Source organism: Mobula hypostoma, chromosome X2 (assembly GCF_963921235.1).
Source record: "Mobula hypostoma chromosome X2, sMobHyp1.1, whole genome shotgun sequence".
NCBI classification, from domain to species: domain Eukaryota; kingdom Metazoa; phylum Chordata; class Chondrichthyes; order Myliobatiformes; family Myliobatidae; genus Mobula; species Mobula hypostoma.
In genome coordinates, this window is record NC_086129.1 from 2,817,501 (window position 1) to 2,835,533 (window position 18,033).

At 50.1% G+C, this 18,033-nt stretch overlaps 1 protein-coding gene across 5 annotated transcripts in view; it reads left to right on the forward strand.

Annotated features, from left to right (window-relative positions):
- LOC134341002 (cell adhesion molecule 1-like) overlaps positions 1–18,033 on the forward strand; it is a 582,596-nt gene that overhangs the window by 443,895 nt on the left and 120,668 nt on the right. The gene's annotated exons all lie outside the window — the stretch shown is intronic.

Genomic DNA, 18,033 nt, shown 5'->3' on the forward strand with positions numbered 1-18,033 from the left:
TATCTATGCTGTCATTGGAGAGGGTCCAGAGGAATTTCACAAGAAGGATCCCGGGAACGAAAGGGTTAACATGGAGAGCGTTCGATGGTCTTGGGCCCCACTGGAGTTTGAAAGAATTAGGGGTGGGGAGGGGTGAAAACGCATTGAAACATATCAAATAATGTCAGGCCTGGATAGAGTGGGTGTGGAGAGGATGTTTCCTGTAGTGGGGGGAGTCTAGGACCAGAGGACACAGATACAGTGGGTGTGGAGAGGATGTTTCCTATAGTGGGGGAGTCTAGGACCAGAGAGCACAGATAGAGTGGGTGTGGAGAGGATGTTTCCTATAGTGGGGGGAGTCTAGGACCAGAGGACACAGATACAGTGGGTATGGAGAGGATGTTTCCTATAGTGGGGGAGTCTAGGACCAGAGGGCACAGATAGAGTGGATGTGGAGAGGATGTTTCCTATAGTGGGGGGAGTCTAGGACCAGAGGACACAGATAGAGTGGGTGTGGAGAGGATGTTTCCTATAGTGGGGGGAGTCTAGGACCAGAGGGCGCAGATAGAGTGGGTGTGGAGAGGATGTTTCCTATAGTGGGAGAGTCTAGGACCAGAGGGCACAGATAGAGTGGGTGTGGAGAGGATGTTTCCTATAGTGGGGAGTCTAGGACCAGAGGGCACAGATAGAGTGGGTGTGGAGAGGATGTTTCCTGTAGTGGGGAGTCTCGGACCAGAGGGCACAGACAGAGTGGGTGTGGAGAGGATGTTTCCTATAGTGGGGGAGTCTGGGACCAGAGGACACAGATAGAGTGGATGTGGAGAGGACGTTTCCGATAGTGGGGGAGTCTAGGACCAGAGGGCACAGATAGAGTGGGTGTGGAGAGGATGTTTCCTATAGTGGGGGGAGTCTAGGACCAGAGGGCGCAGATAGAGTGGGTGTGGAGAGGATGTTTCCTATAGTGGGGGAGTCTAGGACCAGAGGGCACAGATAGAGTGGGTGTGGAGAGGATGTTACCTATAGTGGGGGAGTCTAGGACCAGAGGGCACAGATAGAGTGGGTGTGGAGAGGATATTTCCCATAGTGGGGGAGTCTAGGACCAGAGGACACAGATAGAGTGGGTGTGGAGAGGATGTTTCCTATAGTGGGGGAGTCTAGGACCAGAGGGCACAGATAGAGTGGGTGTGGAGAGGATGTTTCCTGTAGTGGGGAGTCTCGGACCAGAGGGCACAGACAGAGTGGGTGTGGAGAGGATGTTTCCTATAGTGGGGGAGTCTGGGACCAGAGGACACAGATAGAGTGGGTGTGGAGAGGATGTTTCCTGTAGTGGGGGGAGTCTAGGACCAGAGGGCACAGATAGAGTGGATGTGGAGAGGATGTTTCCTATAGTGGGGGAGTCTAGGACCAGAGGACACAGATAGAGTGGATGTGGAGAGGATGTTTCCTATAGTGGGGGAGTCTAGGACCAGAGGACACAGATAGAGTGGGTGTGGAGAGGATGTTTCCTATGGTGGGGAAGTCTAGGACCAGAGGGCACAGATAGAGTGGGTGTGGAGAGGATGTTTCCTGTAGTGGGGGAGTCTTGGACCAGAGAGCACAGATAGAGTGGGTGTGGAGAGGATGTTTCCTATAGTGGGGGAGTCTAGGACCAGAGGACACAGATAGAGTGGATGTGGAGAGGATGTTTCCTATAGTGGGAGAGTCCAGGACCAGAGGGCACAGATAGAGTGGATGTGGAGAGGATGTTTTCTATAGTGGGGGAGTCTAGGACCAGAGGGCACAGCCTCAGAATAGAGGGGCATCCATTTAGAACGGAGATGAGGAGGGATTTCCTTTTGCCAGAGGGTGGTGAATCTGTGGAATTCATTGCCAAAGGCGACTGTGGGGGCCGAGTCATTGGGTATATTCAGGTGACTAGGTTCTGGATTAGTCAGGATGGCGAAGGTGACGGGGTGGAGGCAGGAGAATGGGGTTGAGAGGGATAGTATATCAGCCATGATGGGATGGCAGGTCTGACCGATGGACCAAGTGGCCTCATTCTGCTCCTGTGTCTTGTCGTCTAGGAGTACAGACATGGTTTTCTGAATAGATTGGGGGTTGAAGGGTTTTATGACCTGAAATTGAACTCAATTTCAGAGACAGGAGAAAACCTGTGGATGCTGGAAATCCAGAGCAACAGACACAAAAGTGCTGGAGGAACTCAGCAGGCCGGGCAGCATGCAGAAAAATAGTGAACAGTCGGCGTTTCGAGCCGAAACTCTTCGGCAGGACTGGAGAACAAAAAAACATTGCAGATTAGATTTGAAGGGCGGGAGCGGGGAGAGAAACACGAGGTGAGAAGTGAAACCTGAAAAGAGGAGGGGATGCGGCAAAGAGCTGGGAGGCAAATCGGTGAAAGAGACAGAAAGAAAAGTTGGGGGTGGGGGGTGGAGCACCAGAGGGAGGCGACGGGGGGTGGGCAAGAGACTGTCGGTGATTGAATCTGGTCACTCAAAAGTTAAATGGGGAAAGAAATCAAAGTTCTGAGATGCAACGGGACTTGGGAGTCCTCGTACAGGATACCCTTAAGGTTAACCTCCAGGTTGAGTCGGTGGTGAAGAAGGCGAATGCAATGTTGGCATTCATTTCTAGAGGAATAGAGTACAGGAGCAGGGGTGTGATGTTGAGGCTCTATAAGGTGCTGGTGAGACCTCACTTGGAGTACTGTGGGCAGTTTTGGTCTCCTTATTTAAGAAAGGATGTGCTGACGTTGGAGAGGGTACAGAGAAGATTCACTGGAATGATTCCGGGAATGAGAGGGTTAACGTATGAGGAACGTTTGTCCGCTCTTGGACTGTATTCCTTGGAGTTTAGAAGAATGAGGGGAGACCTCATAGAAACATTTCGAATGTGAAAGGCATGGACAGAGTGGATGTGGCAAAGTTGTTTCTCATGATGGGGGAGTCTAGTACGAGGGGGCATGACTTAAGGATTGAAGGGCGCCCATTCAGAACAGAGATGCGAAGAAATTTTTTTAGTCAGAGGGTGGTGAATCTATGGAATTTGTTGCCACGGGTAGCAGTGGAGGCCAAGTCATTGGGTGTATTTAAGGCAGAGATTGATAGGTATCTGAGTAGCCAGGGCATCAAAGGTTATGGTGAGAAGGCAGGGGAGTGGGACTAAATGGGAGAATGGATCAGCTCATGATAAAATGGCGGAGCAGACTCGATGGGCCGAACGGATGACTTCTGCTCCTTTGTCTTATGGTTTTATGGTGTAAGTAGATTTATTGTCAAAGTACATATATGTCACCACCCTGAGGTTCGTCTTCTTGCGGGTCGTACTCGGTAACGCAACAGAATAAATGAAAATCTGCACCTAACAAGACAGACAAGCTACCAGTGCGCAAAAGGCGACAAACTGTAAGAGAGAAAAAAATAAATATGAAACAGGTATTGAGACCGCGAGTCTTCGGGCGCTGCTGTTTCCTATTCTTGCTTCAAAAAAGTGTTTTCCTGGTACCTCTCGTTCTGAAGTGCAGCCGCGTGCTTTGTAGGCGCTGTCTGTGTGAAGTGTTCCCGGATCCCGGCCCATTGGTGTGCGGTCAGCTGTGGAGCTCCTGCCGGCACTGAATAACTCTCCCGTTGTCCCCTTCCTCAAGAGCGCTCAGCGGGAGTGCGTCCGCCCGTGGCGGGAGGGGTTCCGCCGTTCCGTGTGGATCTGAGTGATCCCAGCCGGTGGCGTTGGTACCGCGTCCGGGAGATTGGGCTGGCTACCCCCCCCCCCACCTCCGCTGGCTAAGCTGTGGGTCTGGGTTGATCGGCAGTGTTTTCTCGAGGGAAAACTTTCTCGCGCGATAATTACAGGAAGAATGTCGAGGCCGGGAGACGACTGAACTCCCTGCCACCAACCCGGGTCTCATCACCCACGAAGTGCCAGTAACGTTATACTGCTTACATTTTAACTTGTGTTGTAAATGCACCTAATTAGTTGTTAATTTATTTGTGTTAATATTACTTTCTGTGTTGTGTGTGTGAGTTATATGTACTGTGTTGTGCACCTTGGTCCGGGGGAACGTTGTTTCGTGTGACGGTATACTTTATGTGTTGTGTGTGTGAGTTATATGTACTGTGTTGTGCACCTTGGTCCGGGGGAACGTTGTCTCGTTTGACGGTATACTCTATGTGCTGTGTGTGTGAGTTATTATTAGAGATATACATATGTATACACATACACACACACACACACACAGTGCCTATAAAAGGTATTCTCTCCGCCCCCCCCCACCTCCCCGAAAGTTCTCATGTTTATTTTTACAACATTGAATCATGGTGGATTTAATTTGGTGTTTTTGCCACTGATCAACAGAAGACTCTTTTTGTGTCAGAGTGAAAACAGATCTCTACAAAATGATTTGAATTTTTGTGCTCGTCCATCGTCGTCGATGAGGACTTCGACACCATTATGATGGTGTCGAGACTAGCGCGTGATTTGGATTTAAGTGAGGGAGAGTTACGCAGTGTCAGCCTCACTCTCCCTTCCCAATTCCCATCTGGATCCAGTGGCAAGACAGAGTCGAGAGGGCTGGAGATGGGACTAGGCGCAGTGGATGACCAGGACGTCTTCTGTGTCTTGTCCTGCTCTACGCGTTCCACGGCACTTGCAGAGACCGTCTTCCTGACCGTTAGACCTTCCATTGGTCTCGTCCGCTCGATCCGCCGGAGTCTGTCTTCACATGCTGGGATAGACAACTCCCTATCTCACCGAGGGTTTGAGACCCGTCGGCTACCCTCACCTGGTTTAGCCGGCTTGTCGGAGCCGTTGCCCGGGGTGTGGCCGCTGTCGCATGCAAACAGCTACGGGAGCCACAGGTGAGAGCTGAGTGCCAGGTGGGGACCAAAGGTGGACTAACCGCCCTGAAAAGGACGCGACATGTTCCCCCACCAGAGGTTCTACCCCTCCCTGACACCACACACACACACACACACACACACACACACACACACAGCGCCGATAAAAGGTATTCTCCCCCCCCCCCTTGGAAGTTTTCATGTTTGTTTTTACAACATTGAATCATGGTGGATTTAATTTGGCGTTTTTTGACACTGATCAACAGAAGACTCTTTTGTGTCAAAGTGAAAACAGATCTCTACAAAATGAATGGAATTAATTACAAATATAGAACACACACTAATTGATTGCATATGTATTCAATACCACCCCCCCCCCCGTCTTTTAATATGACACACCAAATCATCACTGCTGCAGCTAATTGGTTTTAGAAATTAGATGATTAATTAAATGGAGATCTGTTTTTGGAGACCTGTGTGCAGTCAAAGTGTTTCAATTGATTGTGGTAAAAATACCCCCGTATCTGAACAGGAAAACAGATTATTATCTGAATGGTGGCCAATTAGGAAAAGGGGAGGTGCAACGAGACCTGGGTGTCATTATACACCAGTCATTGAAAGTGGGCATGCAGGTACAGCAGGCGGTGAAAAAGGCGAATGGTATGCTGGCATTTATAGCGAGAGGATTCGAGTACAGGAGCAGGGAGGTACTACTGCAGTTGTACAAGGCCTTGGTGAGACCACACCTGGAGTATTGTGTGCAGTTTTGGTCCCCTAATCTGAGGAAAGACATCCTTGCCATAGAGGGAGTACAAAGAAGGTTCACCAGATTGATTCCTGGGATGGCAGGACTTTCATATGAAGAAAGACTGGATGAACTGGGCTTGTACTCGTTGGAATTTAGAAGATTGAGGGGGGATCTTATTGAAACATATAAGATCCTAAAGGGATTGGACAGGCTAGATGCAGGAAGGTTGTTCCGGATGTTGGGGAAGTCCAGAATGAGGGGTCACAGTTTGAGGATAGAGGGGAAGCCATTTAGGACGGAGATGAGGAAAAACTTCTTCACACAGAGAGTGGTGAATCTGTGGAATTCTCTGCCACAGCAAACTGTTGAGGCCAGTTCATTGGCTATGTTTAAGAGGGAGTTAGATATGGCCCTTGTGGCTACGGGGGTCAGGGGGTATGGAGGGAAGGCTGGGGCGGGGTTCTGAGTTGGATGATCAGCCATGATCATATTGAATGGCGGTGCAGGCTCGAAGGGCCGAATGGCCTACTCCTGCACCTATTTTCTATGTTTCTATGTCCAACTGCCGGTGAGTCGATATCCCGGCAAAAACTACACCATTAAGACAAGAAGAACACGCCAAGCAAGGATACTGAAAAAGCACGTCAGGAGATGGATACAAGAAAATTTCCAAGTCACTGTATATCCCTTGGAGTACAGTTAAGTCAAACATCAAGAATATGGCACAGCTGTAAATCTGCCTAGAGCAGGTCGTCCTCAAAAACTGAGTGACCGTGCAAGAAGGGGACGAGTGAGGGAGGCCACCAAGAGACCTGTGACAACTCTGGAGGAGTTACTAGTTTCAGTGACTGAGATGGGAGAGACTGCGCATACAACAACTGTTGCCCGGGTGTTTCACCAGTCACAGCTTTATGGGAGAGTGGCAAAGAGAAAACCACTGTTGAAAAAAACTGACATGAAATCTCGGCTGGAGATTGCCAGAAGGCATGTAGGAGACTGAAGTCAGCTGGAATTAGGCGCTATGGTCTGACGAAACCAAAATTAAGCTTCTTGGCCATCAGACTAAGTGCTATGTTTGGCGTAAGCCAAACACCGCACATCATCTAAAAACACACCATCCCTGTCATGAAACATGCTGGTGGCTGATGCATCATGCTGTGGGGATGCTTCACTGCAGCGGGCCCTGGAAGGCTCGTGAAGGTAGAGGGTGAAATGAATGCAGGAAAATACAGGGAAATCCCGGAGGAAAACCTGATGCAGTCTGCAAGAGAACTGCGACTTGGCGAAAGGTTTTTCTTCCAGCAAGCCTAAAGCTAAAGCTACACAGGAATGGCTTAAAAAACAACAAAATTAATGTCCTGGAGTGGCCAAGTCAGAGTCCAGACCTCAATCCAATTGAGAACTTGTGGCTGGACTTGAAAAGGGCTGTTCACTCACGATCCCCATGCAATCTGACAGAACTTGAGCAGTTTTGTAAAGAAGAATGGGGAAAAATTACAGTGTCCAGATGTGCAAAGCTGATAGAGACCTATCCACACAGACTCGAGGCTGTAATTGCTGCCAAAGGTTCATCTACTAAATACTGACTTGAAGGGGGTGAGTAATTATGCAATCAATTATTTTGCGTTCAATAAATGAAATCATTTTAGACCAATTTGCAGAAATTTGTTTTCACTTTGACACTACACTTTCTGTTGATCACTGTTCAAAAAAGCCAAATTAAATCCACTGTGATTCAATGTTGTAAAACAATAAAACATGAAAACTTCCAAGGGGGAGGTGATTAGTTTTTATAGGCACCGTATACAGTTTCTGAAGCTTGCAGAATTTTCTCTATTTCTGCATAAATATGACCTAAAATGTGATCAGAACTTCACTCAAGTCCTAACACTAGATGCAGGGAGCCCAATTAAATTAATAACACGAAAACATTATACATGTTCATTTATTTATAGAGAAAAAATGCTCCAATATTACATGTATTTGCTGGAAAAAGTACGTGAACCTTTGCTTATAGTAACTGGTGTGACCCCCTTGTAAAGCAATAACTTCAACCAAACATCTCCAGTAACCGTTGATCAGTCCTGCACGTCGGCTTGGAGGAATTTTTGACCATTCCTCTTTACAAAACTGCTTCAACTGCTTTCAAATCTCTTACTAGCTCTTCTTTCAGCTAGTCCTGACGAAGGGTCTCGGGCCGGAAACGTCGACTGTACCTCTTCCTAGAGGTGCTTCCTGGCCTGCTGCGTTCACCAGCAACTTTGATGTGTGTTGCTTGAAATTCCAGCATCTGCAGATTTCCTCGTGTTTGCGTTTTTAAATTCAATTCCTGGATGTTGGTGCGATATCTTGCACGAACAGCTCGTTTCGGGTCCTTCCACAACATTTCTATAGGATTAAGGTGAGGAATTTGACTCGGCCGTCCCAAAACACAAATTTTCTTCTTTTTAAACCATTCTGTTGTTGATTTACTCTTGCCTTTCGGATCATTGTCTTGTTGCGTTATCCAACTTCTGCTAAGCTTCAAGTGACAGACCGCTACCCTGACATTCTCCTGTAAAATGTCTCGATACAATTTTGAATTCATTGTTCCCTCAACAATTGCAAGCTGTCCAGGCCCCGAGGCAACAAAGCAGCCCCAAACCATGATGCTCCTTCCACCGTGCTTCACGTTGGTCTGAGAGTTGTTGGTGCACAGAGCCCTTTTTGCTCTAAGAAGTTCAACTTTAGTCTCGTGTGTCCACAGAACATTGTCCCAGAAGTGTTGTAGAACATCCAGGTGGTCCTTTGCAAACTTGCAACATGCAGCAATGATTTTTTTTTTTGGAGAGCATGGTGTCCTTCCATGAACACCATTCTGGTTCACTGTTTTCTTATGGTGGACACATGGACAGAGACCTTAGCAAGTTCTGGAGATTTCTGCAGGTCTTTTGGTGTGATCTTTGCAGGACTCTCACTCCGAGGGAGAGTAGCAACAGTACTGAGTTTCCTCCATTTGTAGACGATTTCTCTTACTGTGGACTGATGAACACTCAGATCTTTAGAAATGCTTTTGTAGCCTTTTCCAGCTTTGTGCATCTGTACAGCTCTTCTTCTAAGGTCTTCTGAAAGTTATTCTGATCGAGGCATGGTGCACATAAACAGATCTTTCCTGAGAAGGACAAGCTCTGTCAGTAACTTGACTTTGCGTGTGCCTTTTTCATAGGGCAGGGTACCTCCACAACCCACACCTCCAATCTCATCTCATTGATTGGAACGCCTGACTCCAAATAGCTTTTGGAGAAGGCATTCTCTCAGTAGGAGGAGGGAGAAGATGGCGGCGCGACGCAGCGCACGCGGCCGCGCTGAAATTATATCTGTATTTGTAAGTAGGATGCCGTGCACAATCCTGATTTGATGGAGACGGACGTGAGAAGCACGAAGGAACACCTGGAGAAACTTCTGAAATGCCCGCTTCGCTGCCGCTGCTACTGTGCGATCCAGAATCTCCGGAGGGGAAGGCCCCAAATCCTCGGCTTTGCCTGTTGCCTGTTGCCGGGGCCGGGGTTGAAGCGCTCAGCAGAGATGGTGCTCGGTGCTCGGTGTCGGAGGGCTGGTCGGAAGCTCGAAGTTTTCGGACGGACTCAAGAGTCGGCTGTGGTCGGGTGCTTCCAGGGTTTGTGGCACTGGAGTTTCATGGCAGGGAGAGTTTCTCCCTTCTACCATCTGCGTGAGATGATGGGACTTTCAAGAGACTTTGAGACTTTTTTTTTACTGTGCCCATGACAGGAAGAGAGTTTCCCTTCCTTGTACTGTCTGCATGAGATGATGGAACTTTCGAGAGACTTTGAGACATTTTTTTTTACCGTGCCCATGACAGGAAGAGAGTTTCCCTTCCTTGTACTGTCTGCATGAGATGATGGGACTTTTGAGAGACTTTGAGACTTTTTTTTTAACCATGCCCATGGTCTGTTCTTTATCAAATTACGGTATTGCTTTGCACTGTTGTAACTCAATGTTATAATGAGTGGTTTTTGTCAGTTTTTCAGTCTTGGTCTGTCTTGTGTTTCAGTGATATCACACTGGAGGAATATTGTATCATTTCTTAATGCATGCATTACTAAATGACAATAAAAGAGGACTGCGTGTCCTCACATTCTAATCTAATCTAATTACCCCAGAGGTCCACATATTTTTTCCCAACAAATCCATGTAATATTGGATCATTTTTCTCAATAACTAAATGAACATGTATAATATTTTTTGGTGTTATTTATTTAATTGGGTTCTCCTTATCTAGTTTTAGGACTTAAACGTGAAGATCTGATCACATTTACGAATAAATAGAGAAAATTCTGCAGGGTTTCAAGTGCCACTGTGTGTACATATTTATATATATTTACTTAATTTATTTCTTCCTGTATAGTAATCATGTACTGCTGCCGTAAAGTTGACAAATCTCTCGACGTAATGCCAGTGATGCTAAATTTAGTTCTGATTCTGCTTAATTTATTCTGGTGGGGGGTAAAGTCGAAGAGTACGGCTGTTTTGCCTTTGGGTCAGTTGAGTCTGGTTAGAGCCAACGGGTAATCCGGGGTTGGGGGGGGGGGTGGAAATGATATATTTTTTTTTTGCTGACTGCTTTAACGCTTAAATCCGCGTCGACCACTGAGACAGGTGCTTCGCCTGTCTGCCCTGTAACGTTGGCTGGTCTTAGAGCTTCGCTAGGTCTTTTACCGTTGCAAGGTGGCCTCGTCGCAGCTGGTTTCTCAGCGGAGGGTCGGGCGCCCTCCGCGCGAGAGTGAACTTTTCTTTGGGTAGATGATTTGTTTGCACTTCAATGACTTTGGCCACCAGACTTCTATTTGACAATGCGCTTCCTAAAAGGTCGTAGTCATAGTCATACTTTATTGATCCTGGGGGAAATTGGTTTTCATTACAGTTGCACCATAAATAATAAATAGTAATAGAACCATGAATAGTTAAATAGTAATATGTAAATTATGCCAGGAAATAAGTCCAGGACCAGCCTATTGGCTCAGGGTGTCTGACCCTCCAAGGGAGGAGTTGTAAAGTTTGATGGCCACAGGCAGGAATGACTTCCTATGACGCTCTGTGCTGCATCTCGGTGGAATGAGTCTCAGGCTGAATGTACTCCTGTGCCCACCCAGTACATTATGTAGTGGATGGGAGACATTGTCCAAGATGGCATGCAACTTGGACAGCATCCTCTTTTCAGACACCACCGTCAGAGAGTCCAGTTCCATCCCTACAACATCACTGGCCTTACGGATGAGTTTGTTGATTCTGTTGGTGTCTGCTATCCTCAGCCTGCTGCCCCAGCACACAACAGCAAACATGATCGCACTGGCCACCACAGACTCGTAGAACATCCTCAGCATCGTCCGGCAGATGTTAAAGGACCTCAGTCTCCTCAGGAAATAGAGACGGCTCTGACCCTTCTTGTAGACAGCCTCAGTGTTCTTTGACCAGTCCAGTTTATTGTCAATTCGTATCCGCAGGTATTTGTAATCCTCCACCATGTCCACACTGACCCCCTGGATGGAAACAGGGGTCACCGGTACCTTAGCTCTCCTCAAGTCTATCACCAGCTCCTTAGTCTTTTTCACATTAAGCTGCAGATAATTCTGCTCACACCATGTGACAAAGTTTCCTACCGTAGCCCTGTACTCAGCCAGATGCTTCTGATGCCATAGTTTGACCTAATGCTATAGTTTCGAAGACTATTATCTATACATTATAAATATTAATTGTCTTCTATGTTAGCATGGGAAATGCCAAATAAATGTATTGTAGACTTAACTTACATTCCTAAAGGCTGTGGGTACCAACACAGACATGTTGGCATCGGAAGGAAAGGATGCTGTGATATTTTGTATGTAGCTGAAGAGGGAGTATTGTCTATGCATTGTCTGTAACCTTTTAAGTAGTGATTGCCTTTGTGTTTAGCATATAAATATGGAGCCCACGCTGGGCTAGCAGACCTTTCAGCGGAAAGGGTCTTGGTACGTAGATGCCTGCTGTACCTTGTTGTGTTGAATAAGGAAGCTGCTGTGTACCTACCGGTGACCCTGTCTCTGCGATGATTTCATCCACGCTACAACACGAACATCGTTCGACTTGCTGCCTGTATCACGTCGTGGAGTGTCAACCGCCCCACCCCTCCAACCCCGCCCCCGTGAGCCGTTCCGGTTTGCTCCCGGGCGGCCGGTACGGAAATACTGCGCAGGCTGCTTGGACGGCGGGCAGCCGCGGCGGGCTGGGGTGCTTCTCAGTTATATTGTCCGGCACAACAGCGGGTCTCGTCGCCCTGTTACCCAGTTGGCTGCTCGTTTGCAATCTCATTAAGGAAGGTTCTGAGGGGAAGCACAGCCTCAGGCCTGCGATCTTCCGATCCCGTTAAGCACCCTCGGCGCCGGACCAGAGTGGCGTGCGGTGCGTTCTCAGCGCCGGGGGTTAGGCCTTGCTCCGTGAGCCGATACAGTTCCCTTCCGGGGCGGCGGGGGAGAGAAAGGAAAAGATTGGGCTCGAAGATCTCCTGCGCTGATTTTTCAAAGGTGGCGCAGGGCTGGTTAGGCTCCGATGTGCCATTGTCGCTGGAAGCCAGAGCTTGCTGGGTGAGACGCCGCGATTGCAAGTCGGCGTACTGTTGCCAGGCAGGGCCGCGGAGCATGACAGCACAGAAACAGGCCATTCGGCCCACCTGGCCCTTGCTGTGCCATTATCCTACCAAGTCCCGTCGAACCGCACTTGGGCCGTAACCCTCCCATCCATCACTTCTCAAAGTGTTGAAATTGACACCCCCACCGTGTGCAAGGAGGGCCAGAGTCACCTCGACTTCCTGAGGAGACTGAGGTCCTTTGGAGTGTGCAGGCCTCTCCTTCGCATGTTCTACCAGTCTGTTGTCGCCAGTACAATCTTCCATGCGGTGGTGTGCTGGGGCAATGGCATCAACACCGGGTGATGCCAACAGGCTCGGTAAACTGATTAGAAAGGCTGGCTCTGTTATAGGAGTCAAACCGGACACACTGGAGGCTGTGGTAGAACAAAGGATCCTCTGGAATATCCTGGCAATTCCGGACAATGTTTCTCACCCTCTGCGTGCCACCTTGGCTGAACAGAGGAGCACTTTTAGTAACAAACGGAGACAACTGTGCTGCTCCAAAGAGCGATAAATGAGGTCATTCTTACCCTCGGCCATTAGGCTCTATAATGAGTCAAACACCAGGAAATCTGCAGATGCTGGAATTTCAAGCAACACGCATAAAAGTTGCTGGTGAACGCAGCAGGCCAGGCAGCATCTCTAGGAAGAGGTACAGTCGACGTTTCAGGCCGAGACCCTTCGTCAGGACTAACTGAAAGAAGAGATAGTAAGGGATTTGAAATTGGGAGTGGGAGGGGGAGATCCGAACCAACTACCCAGCTCTTGGCTCCATCATCCCTCCCCCTCCTGTCTCCTCCTATCATTTCAGATAGAGGTGTATAAGATGATGAGAGGCATTGATCGTGTGGATAGTCAGAGGCTTTTCCCCAGGGCTGAAATGGCTGCCAGAAGAGGGCACAGGTTTAAGGTGCTTGGAAGCAGGTACAGAGGAGATGTCAGGGTAAGTTTTTCACACAGAGAGTGGTGAGTGTGTGGAATGGGCTGCTGGCAACGGTGGTGGAGGTGAATACGATAGGGTCTTTTAAGAGACTCCTGGATAGGTACATGGAGCTTAGAAAAATCGAGGGCTGTGGGGAATTCTAGTAATTTCTAAGGTAGGGACATCTTCGGCATAACTTTGTGGGCCGAAGGGCCTGTATTGTGCTGTAGGTTTTCTATGTTTCTTTGTTGGAGCAGACAGAAATTTCTTTTTTCTCTCAGTCGGAGTCACTTGCCACGTCTATGGCGTTGTGGGGTCTGCCTTAAGGGACGGACACCAGCTTCAGGGACAGTTATCACCCCTCAACCATCAGGAAGGAGGTACAGGAGCCTCAGGACCCACACCACCAGGTTCAGGGACAGTTATTACCCCTCAACCATCAGGAAGGAGGTACAGGAGCCTCAGGACCCACACCACCAGGTTCAGGGACAGTTATTACCCCTCAACCATCAGGAAGGAGGTACAGGAGCCTCAGGACCCACACCACCAGGTTCAGGGACAGTTATCACCCCTCAACCATCAGGAAGGAGGTACAGGAGCCTCAGGACCCACACCACCAGGTTCAGGGACAGTTATTACCCCTCAACCATCAGGAAGGAGGTACGGGAGACTCAGGGCCCACACCACCAGCTTCAGGGACAGTTATTACCCCCTCAACCATCAGGAAGGAGGTACAGGAGCCTCAGGACCCACACCACCAGGTTCAGGAACAGTTATCACCCCTCAACCATCAGGAAGGAGGTACAGGAGCCTCAGGACCCACACCACCAGGTTCAGGGACAGTTATCACCCCTCAACCATCAGGAAGGAGGTACAGGAGCCTCAGGACCCACACCACCAGGTTCAGGGACAGTTATTACCCCTCAACCATCAGGAAGGAGGTACAGGAGCCTCAGGACCCACACCACCAGGTTCAGGGACAGTTATTACCCCTCAACCATCAGGAAGGAGGTACAGGAGCCTCAGGACCCACACCACCAGGTTCAGGGACAGTTATCACCCCTCAACCATCAGGAAGGAGGTACAGGAGCCTCAGGACCCACACCACCAGGTTCAGGGACAGTTATTACCCCTCAACCATCAGGAAGGATGTACAGGAGCCTCAGGACTCACACCACCAGGTTCAGGAACAGTTATCACCCCTCAACCATCAGGAAGGAGGTACAGGAGCCTCAGGACCCACACCACCAGGTTCAGGAACAGTTATCACCCCTCAACCATCAGGAAGGAGGTACAGGAGCCTCAGGACCCACATCACCAGGTTCAGGGACAGTTATTACCCCCTCAACCATCAGGAAGGAGGTACAGGAGCCTCAGGACCCACACCACCAGGTTCAGGAACAGTTATCACCCCTCAACCATCAGGAAGGAGGTACGGGAGACTCAGGGCCCACACCACCAGCTTCAGGGACAGTTATTACCCCCTCAACCATCAGGAAGGAGGTACAGGAGCCTCAGGACCCACACCACCAGGTTCAGGAACAGTTATCACCCCTCAACCATCAGGAAGGAGGTATAGGAGCCTCAGGACCCACACCACCAGGTTCAGGGACAGTTATCACCCCTCAACCATCAGGAAGGAGGTACAGGAGCCTCAGGACTCACACCACCAGGTTCAGGAACAGTTATTACCCCTCAACCATCAGGAAGGAGGTACAGGAGCCTCTGGACCCACACCACCAGATTCAGGGACAGTTATTACCCCTCAACCATCAGGAAGGAGGTACAGGAGCCTCAGGACCCACACCACCAGGTTCAGGGACAGTTATTACCCCTCAACCATCAGGAAGGAGGTACGGGAGCCTCAGGACCCACACCACCAGCTTCAGGGACAGTTATTACCCCTCAACCATCAGGAAGGAGGTACAGGAGACTCAGGGCCCACACCACCAGCTTCAGGGACAGTTATTACCCCCTCAACCATCAGGAAGGAGGTACAGGAGCCTCAGGACCCACACCACCAGGTTCAGGGACAGTTATTACCCCTCAACCATCAGGAAGGAGGTACAGGAGCCTCAGGACCCACACCACCAGGTTCAGGAACAGTTATTACCCCCTCAACCATCAGCAAGGAGGTACAGGAGCCTGAGGACCCACACCACCAGGTTCAGGGACAGTTATTACCCCTCAACCATCAGGAAGGAGGTACAGGAGCCTCAGGGCCCACACCACCAGGTTCAGGGACAGTTATTACCCCCTCAACCATCAGGAAACAGGTACAGGAGCCTCAGGGCCCACACCACCAGGTTCAGGGACAGTTATTACCCCTCAACCATCAGGATGGAGGTACAGGAGCCTCGGGTCCCACACCACCAGGTTCAGGAACAGTTATTACCCCTCAGCCATCAGGAAGGAGGTACAGGAGCCTCAGGACCCACACCACCAGGTTCAGGAACAGTTATCACCCCTCAACCATCAGGAAGGAGGTACAGGAGCCTCGGGTCCCACACCACCAGGTTCAGGAACAGTTATCACCCCTCAACCATCAGGAAGGAGGTACAGGAGCCTCGGGTCCCACACCACCAGGTTCAGGAACAGTTATTACCCCTCAACCATCAGGAAGGAGGTACAGGAGCCTCGGGTCCCACACCACCAGGTTCAGGAACTGTTATTACCCCTCAACCATCAGGAAGGAGGTACAGGAGCCTCGGGTCCCACACCACCAGGTTCAGAAACAGTTATTACCCCTCAACCATCAGGAAGGAGGTACAGGAGCCTCAGGACCCACACCACCAGGTTCAGGAACAGTTATTACCCCTCAACCATCAGGAAGGAGGTACAGGAGCCTCAGGACCCACACCACCAGGTTCAGGAACAGTTATCACCCCTCAACCATCAGGAAGGAGGTACAAGATCCTCTGGACCCACACCACCAGGTTCAGGAACAGTTATTACCCCTCAACCATCAGGAAGGAGGTACAGGAGCCTCTGGACCCACACCACCAGGTTCAGGAACAGTTATTACCCCTCAACCATCAGGAAGGAGGTACAGGAGACTCAGGACCCACACCACCAGGTTCAGGAACAGTTATCACCCCTCAACCATCTGGAAGGAGGTACAGGAGCCTCAGGACCCACACCACCAGGTTCAGGAACAGTTATTACCCCTGAACCATCAGGAAGGAGGTACAGGAGCCTCAGGACCCACACCACCAGGTTCAGGAACAGTTATTACCCCTCAACCATCAGGAAGGAGGTACAGGAGCCTCAGGACCCACACCACCAGGTTCAGGAACAGTTACTACCCCCTCAACCATCAGGAAGGAGGTACAGGAGCCTCAGGACCCACACCACCAGGTTCAGGGACAGTTATTACCCCTCAACCATCAGGAAGGAGGTACAGGAGCCTCAGGGCCCACACCACCAGGTTCAGGGACAGTTATTACCCCCTCAACCATCAGGAAACAGGTACAGGAGCCTCAGGGCCCACACCACCAGGTTCAGGGACAGTTATTACCCCTCAACCATCAGGATGGAGGTACAGGAGCCTCGGGTCCCACACCACCAGGTTCAGGAACAGTTATTACCCCTCAGCCATCAGGAAGGAGGTACAGGAGCCTCAGGACCCACACCACCAGGTTCAGGAACAGTTATCACCCCTCAACCATCAGGAAGGAGGTACAGGAGCCTCGGGTCCCACACCACCAGGTTCAGGAACAGTTATCACCCCTCAACCATCAGGAAGGAGGTACAGGAGCCTCGGGTCCCACACCACCAGGTTCAGGAACAGTTATTACCCCTCAACCATCAGGAAGGAGGTACAGGAGCCTCGGGTCCCACACCACCAGGTTCAGGAACTGTTATTACCCCTCAACCATCAGGAAGGAGGTACAGGAGCCTCGGGTCCCACACCACCAGGTTCAGAAACAGTTATTACCCCTCAACCATCAGGAAGGAGGTACAGGAGCCTCAGGACCCACACCACCAGGTTCAGGAACAGTTATTACCCCTCAACCATCAGGAAGGAGGTACAGGAGCCTCAGGACCCACACCACCAGGTTCAGGAACAGTTATCACCCCTCAACCATCAGGAAGGAGGTACAAGATCCTCTGGACCCACACCACCAGGTTCAGGAACAGTTATTACCCCTCAACCATCAGGAAGGAGGTACAGGAGCCTCTGGACCCACACCACCAGGTTCAGGAACAGTTATTACCCCTCAACCATCAGGAAGGAGGTACAGGAGACTCAGGACCCACACCACCAGGTTCAGGAACAGTTATCACCCCTCAACCATCTGGAAGGAGGTACAGGAGCCTCAGGACCCACACCACCAGGTTCAGGAACAGTTATTACCCCTGAACCATCAGGAAGGAGGTACAGGAGCCTCAGGACCCACACCACCAGGTTCAGGAACAGTTATTACCCCTCAACCATCAGGAAGGAGGTACAGGAGCCTCAGGACCCACACCACCAGGTTCAGGAACAGTTACTACCCCCTCAACCATCAGGAAGGAGGTACAGGAGCCTCAGGACCCACACCACCAGGTTCAGGGACAGTTATTACCCCTCAACCATCAGGAAGGAGGTACAGGAGCCTCAGGGCCCACACCACCAGGTTCAGGGACAGTTATTACCCCCTCAACCATCAGGAAACAGGTACAGGAGCCTCAGGGCCCACACCACCAGGTTCAGGGACAGTTATTACCCCTCAACCATCAGGATGGAGGTACAGGAGCCTCGGGTCCCACACCACCAGGTTCAGGAACAGTTATTACCCCTCAGCCATCAGGAAGGAGGTACAGGAGCCTCAGGACCCACACCACCAGGTTCAGGAACAGTTATCACCCCTCAACCATCAGGAAGGAGGTACAGGAGCCTCGGGTCCCACAC